Source organism: Macaca mulatta, chromosome 3, assembly GCF_049350105.2.
Source record: "Macaca mulatta isolate MMU2019108-1 chromosome 3, T2T-MMU8v2.0, whole genome shotgun sequence".
NCBI classification, from domain to species: Eukaryota; Metazoa; Chordata; class Mammalia; order Primates; family Cercopithecidae; genus Macaca; species Macaca mulatta.
In genome coordinates this window covers 58,593,280-58,599,568 of record NC_133408.1, presented here as the reverse complement: position 1 = coordinate 58,599,568, position 6,289 = coordinate 58,593,280, and the positions used below count along the sequence as shown (strand labels likewise).

Sequence of the window (6,289 nt, the reverse complement as noted above, 5' to 3'; positions counted from 1 at the left end):
CCCAGTGGGGCTGATCACCAGAAATGTACCTGTCTCCTCCACAGGGCTCCCCCTCTTCTCCCGCCAGAAGCCAGCAGACAGCCCTGCGCAGAAGAAGACCCGGGCAGGTGTGACAGTGGCAGGCGGGAACTGCTGGTGGGGGTGGTCTTATTTGGGGGCCGTTTCTTTCTTTTTTTTGAGATGGAGTCTGCTCTGTCGCCCAGGCTGGAGTGCAGTGGCAGGATCTCAGCTCACTGCAAACTCCGCCTCCCGGGTTTACGCCATTCTCCTGCCTCAGCCTCCCGAGTAGCTGGGACTACAGGCACCTGCCACCTCGCCCGGCTAGTTTTTTGTATTTTTTAGTAGGGACGGGGTTTCACCGTGTTAGCCAGGATGGTCCCGATCTCCTGACCTCGTGCCTCGGCCTCCCAAAGTGCTAGGATTACAGGCTTGAGCCACCGCGCCCGACTGGGGCTGTTTCTTTTATAATCTGCCAAGGCCAGAAGCAGCTGTCCAGGGTCCCAGAATCGCAGTGGGCGAGGGCAGCACGGGCGATCCATCCTGGGACAGCTGTGCGAAGTCCAGACCCACAGAGTGCTGCAGTGGTCAGTCAGCAGCAGGCGAAAGAGCCACCTCCCCAAAAACAGTCCCCTCGTTCCCCACCTTCCAAGTCTCTGGGGGAGAACCAGTCTGGGTGCCTCAGTGCCTAAAGGGGCCCCGGGAGGCGGTCCCCCGGGCTGTGGCTCAGTGCGCAGCCGTGGCCTGGCGGGCTCCCCATCAGACCGTGGCTGTGGCCAGCCAGGCCTGGAAGCTGCCAGGGCCGGTGCCTGCTGCCACCTTCCACGTGGCCCTGGCCAAAGTGCAAGTGCTGGCTTCCCGCTCCTCGGGGGCGGACACAAGTACTTGGTACAAGGCCGGAGCTGCGGGCCAAGTCCCTCTCCCTACCTCTCCGGTACACACCTGAGAATATGCTGTAAAAGTCCGCACCCCACCCTCACTGTTTCCAAATTGGGGACAACACAAAGCAGAACAAAACGAAAAGAAATGGCCCCATCCAAGTGGCCTTTCTCTGAGTGTTACTGGGGACCATCCTTCTAGCCTCCAAGTCCACGTGGGCTCCAGTGGGGTGCACTCCAGCTGGGGCAGGGTGGCCGTGCAGCCCTCTGGAGCCCCTGGGCAGCCTGGAGTGGCCAATGTCGCCCCTGGAGGCACAACCCAGAGGAGCCCCGAGCCCCCATGACTCCAGCCCAGGGACCCTTCCCATCCTCTGCAGAGGGATGGGGTACCTGGCCAGAATAGAGGACCCTGGGCGTTTCTTCAACCTGTGAGGTCAGGCGTTCTTTTTACTCAAAAAAAAAAAAAAAAAAAGTTTAGGCACTTCCCAGGGTGAGCGACTGAGGGAGTCCCCCAGCCCCTCTTCGGGAGTCCAGTGGGCAAAACACAGCATTGAGTTGTCAAGAGGCCAGGCGCACTGGGCGTCAATAACTTTAAAAAGGGGAAAAAATGTTAGTCCCCGAGTCTCCAGGCCTTTCGTGCTGAAGAAGAAAAGAAGCGGGGAAGAGAAAGAAAAAGCACGTGGGGTTGGAAGGACAGTCGCCGGAGGCTGCTGGAGTGGGGACCCCCATGCTGGCTGGCAAGGGGCTCCGTGAGGCCCAGAGTCGCTGGGGACACGGGGCACTCGTGTGTTTTATGTTTCGTTGGGTTTTTTTTTTTTTTTTTTTTAGAAAAAAGCGAGTCATAAGCCAAGGCCGGAAAAAGGCTGCCTTTGCCCGTTGACAAAAGGTGAGAAGGCGCGCGAAGTGTTCGGAGAGATATACATCCCCTGACAACTGTGAAATAAAAACCATTTGTTAAAAATATTAAAAAACAAACAAAACAAAGACAACTCCTCCGCAGGCAGAGGCCCCGGACCGGGCTCAGCAGCGCCACCCGGCGGCAGCCGCGGGCTCGGTGTGAAGGAAAGTTTGTCCGGGCCCTTGTCTCCGTCCGGTCTCCCTGGGCCTGGGCGCTTTCAGACCGGGTTGTGCTCCTTGAGGTTGAGCTGCAGGATGGTGCCCTTCACGGCCGCGAGCACGAAGCGGATGTTCTTCGTGTAGATGATCTTGTCGCCGTCGGGGTTCGTGTCCACGAACATCTTCAGGATGAACTCCCGCGCCGCTGGGCGTCCCGCTGGGGCCCGTCCAGCTCGGGGACGGAGCCCACCAGGTGCGAGTACAGGATACTGTCCTCCAGCAGGTCCTTCTTGTTGAGGAAGAGGATGACGGAGTTCTGGAACCAGGGAGAGTTGACGATGGTCCGGAACAGGGCTTTGCTCTCCTCCACCCGGTTCTCCTTGTCCGACTCCGCCAGGACTTGGTCGTATTCACTGAGGGCGACGAGAAACAGGATGGACGTCAGGTTCCCAAAGCAGTGGATCCGCTTCCTGGAGCCGACTGCTGTCCCCCCACATCCACCATCCTGAAGATGATGCTCTCCAGGTCGAAAGATGCCGGTGGTGGGCACGCGGCCCCGCAGCGCGTCCTGCGGGGTGGGCACGTGGCCCGAGGCGGCCCTGCGGGCAGCGTCCGTCAGGCAGTACTTGGCCGGGTCCGAGAGCTGGTACTGGCGCCTGCGGTCGCAGCACTCCTGGATGCCGGGGTCGTCCCACAGGGTCCTGATGGCGCTGACGTACCAATGCTCGAAGGTGGTCACCTTCTCTGCGTCCACCTCTCGGATCAGGAGCCACTGGCCTTGTTCTGCTCCTCCTTGTGGAGGATGTTCAGCATCTCCACGGCCCGGATCGTGGCCTGGGTGGCGGTGAAGATGTGGTAGACGAGCTTGGTGAAGCCGCGCTTGGCTTCCTGCGAGTAGCAGGCGCCCTGGACGATGCGCGTCTGTTTGATGAAGATGCTCTTCCCGCTCTCGCCCCTGCGGAGCAGTAGCAGCTTGAGCTGGCGCCGGGCGTCGCGCTTGTCCCCTGCAGCTGCTTCTGGATCTCGGCGTTGATCCGCTCCTTCACCTCATCGCTCAGGCAACGCGCCATCACGGACTCCAGAGTCATCGTCCCGGCCCGGCCGCCGCCCACCGGCCCCCGCCCGCCCTGCCCCGCCTCGGCCGCTGCCTGCGAGCCGCCGGGTCCCCGCTGGGGCAGCGCCAACCGCGGACTCTGGCGCTGCCGCTTAGCCTGCGCTGCCGCCGCAGCCACCGCCAACCGCAGCCTCTGCAGCCGAGCGACAGCGCCCGAGTTGGGTTTTTTTGTTGTTGTTGTTGTTGTTTTTTTTTTGAGACGGAGTCTCACTCACTCTGTTGCCCAGGCTGGAGTGCAGTGGTGTGATCTCGGCTCACTGCAACCTCTGCCTCCTGGGTTCCAGCGATTCTCCTGCCTCAGCCTCCCAAGTAACTGGGATTACAGACGCCCGCCACCACACCTGGCTAATTTTTTTGTATGTTGTTTAGGAGAGACAGCGTTTCACCATATTAGCCAGGATGGTCTCGATCTCCTGACCTCGTGATCCGCCCGCCTAGGCCTCCCAAAGTGCTGGGGTTACAGGCGTGAGCCACCGTGCCTGGCCAATCTGAAACCTTTTCTAGCTCCTGAGACTGTGGTTCAAGGCAGGGCTATGCTTCCCCCTCCCAGCCCTGGCACTGTACAGAAGCCTAAGAGATGCCCACTGCCAGAGCGGGGACCAAATCCTCATCTACCAGGGACCCAGGGGGTGCCCTCCCTGAGAGTTTGGCCCTTGGTCTCACTCCCAGGCAGAGACTCCTCGGTTCAGCTGCTTGATTACCCCGTGACAGAGAGCTCATTACCTCTCCAGGCTTATTACCTCTCCAGAGAGCTCATTACCTCTGCACTCCGTGGCCCACCCTGCCATCCCCTGACAGCCCCGCTCTGGCCAGCATGATTTTCCCAGTGTCCTCTACCCACCACAAACCCGAGCCCCCCAACAGGCTTGCTCTAAGGGGACAAGTTGTGCTGCAGATGGGGCCTTAAGAAGCAGTGCTCTATGATAAAGAAGGTTGACTCATGTCTGGCAGGGCTTTCTGGAGTCTGTGGAGCTAAAGACATTAGCAGAATACAAAGCTGGGCTTGGTCACTGGCACTCCTGACTGCAGTGACACAGCAGCTCTCAGATGTGAGCCGTAGATCTCAGACCTTTCCAGAAGCTCAGAGTTCTTGCTATGTAGTGGGCCCCCACTGTTTCTACTCCTTTTCTTTTCTTTTCTTTTCTTTTCCTTTATTTTCTTTTATTTTCTTTCATTTTGAGACACAGTCTTACTCTGTTACCCAGGCTGGAGTGCAGTGGCGCTATCTCAGCTCACTGCAACCTCTGCCTCCTGGGTTCAAGCAATTCCCCTCCCTCAGCCTCCCAAGTAGCTGGGATTATGGGCACCTGCCATCATGCCCAGCTAATTTTTGTACTTTTAGTAGAGACAGGTTTCACCATGTTGGCCAGGCTGGTCTCAGACTCCTGACCTCAAGTGAACCATCCTCCTTGGCCTCCCAAAGTGCTGGGATTACAGGCATGAGCTGCTGCACCAGACCTCGTTTCTACACTTTAAACCAGCTCCACGGGAGGCCCCCTGAGGCCGCCTGCTCCAATCCCAGGTAGTGACAATCGTGCAATGTCCTGGGAGCAGGAGTGAGATATCAGACAGTTGTGTTCAGGACTGGGCAGGTCTCATGCCCAGCTGGATCCTTCAAGCCCAGCGCAGCCCCCCAGATTCCACATGTGGGGCGACAGGGACTCCAGGCCTGAACTGTGCAGACCCAGGAGGGTCCATTACAGGGATATGCAGACTGAGGCCCAGAGGGGAGGGCTGGGCAGTCCCACAGATGCTTGGAGGGACCTCTAGCCCCACTTGTGTTTTCCAGGCCTGAGCTGCTCAGTGAGGGAGTCCAAGAGCCCATCATGGAGAGTCAAGGTACCCAGCGTGGGGTCGCAGGCTGTGGTGTGGGCGGGCAAGGGAGGGCCCCAAGGGCTTCTGCCACCAGCCCCTCCTCCTGCTGCCTCTGTCCTGCTCCCATCCTGGCCCTGGCATTCTCCCCACACCCCCGCACTGGGTTTCCCCTAACGATGCCATCTTGGGTCCCAGGAACTGCCTCCTCACTTGGCTTCTCTCCCCCTGCCCTGCCCCCAGAGAGGGACTCCGGGGACCCTCTGGTGGACGAGAACCTGAAGAGACAGGGCTTTCAAGGTAAGGTTGAGCTCAGGGGGAGGTCTGTTGTCCCAGCACCATGACCTTGACCTGGTTTGGGTTTGGAGGGCCAGGCTGGAAGTGGGGAGGAGCTGGCCCCCAACCTCAGGGCCTAAGGAACCAGGCAAGCCAGGTTGGCAGCCCAGGCCCGGCTGTACCCTGCCAGCTCTGTGTTAGAGACTCCAGGGGACAGGGGGTGCCTACAGGTGGATGGTGGGGGAACTTGGGGAATGGGAAGGTATAGGGCCCAGGAGCCTGTCTGCTCCCCTCCTCCCCTTCCCCCCCCCCCGGCCCCCGCCATCCCCACTGAGGTAGCTGACACGCCCACTCCTTATTCAGCAATCAGCTGTGGTCTTAGTGCTTTGAAATCAGAATAGGAGCCAGGTGCCGCACCTCACGCCTGTAATTCCAGCACTTGGGGAGGTCAAGGAGGGAGGATGGCTTGAGGCCAGGAGTTCGAGACCAGCCTGGGCAACATAGAACCTGTCTCTATATCTATTTTTAAGAAAATAAATCAGAAGCCGAGGGCAGTGGCTCGCGCCTATAATCCTAGCACTTTGGGAGGCCGAGACAGGCAGATCACTTGAGGCCAGGAGATCAAGACCAGCCTGGCCAACATGGCGAAACCCCGTGTCTACCAAAAATATGTAAGAATTAGTCGGGCAAGTTGGTGTGCACTTGTGATCCCAGCTACTTGGGAGGCTGAGGCAGGAGAATCGCTTGAACCTGAGAGGCGGAGGTTGCAGTGAGCCGAGATCGTGCCACTGCACTCCAGCCTGGGCAACAGAGCAAGACCCTGTCTCAAAAAAAAAGAGAGAGGGAAAGAGAGAAATGGTGGTCTTGGATCATTCCGGCGCATGCGGACACTTTGTTTGTTTGTTTGTTTGTTTGTTTGTTTGTTTAGATGGAGTTCTACTGTTGTCGCCCAGGCTGGAGTGCAATGGCACAATCTCGGCCCACTGCAACCTCTGCCTCCTGGGTTCAAGCGATTCTCCTGCCTCAGCCTCCTGAGTAGCTGGGATTACAGGCATATGCCACCACACCCGGCTAATTTTTGTATTTTTTTGGTATAGATGGGGTTTCACCATGTTGGACAAGCTGGTCTCAAATTCCTGACTTCAGATGATCTGCC

General features: G+C 58.5%; 1 pseudogene; it reads right to left on the bottom strand.

The window, feature by feature from the left end:
* Positions 1-1,809: 1,809 nt before the first annotated feature.
* On the bottom strand, positions 1,810-3,177 carry LOC144339826 (guanine nucleotide-binding protein subunit alpha-11 pseudogene; annotated as a pseudogene).
* Positions 3,178-6,289: the final 3,112 nt, after the last annotated feature.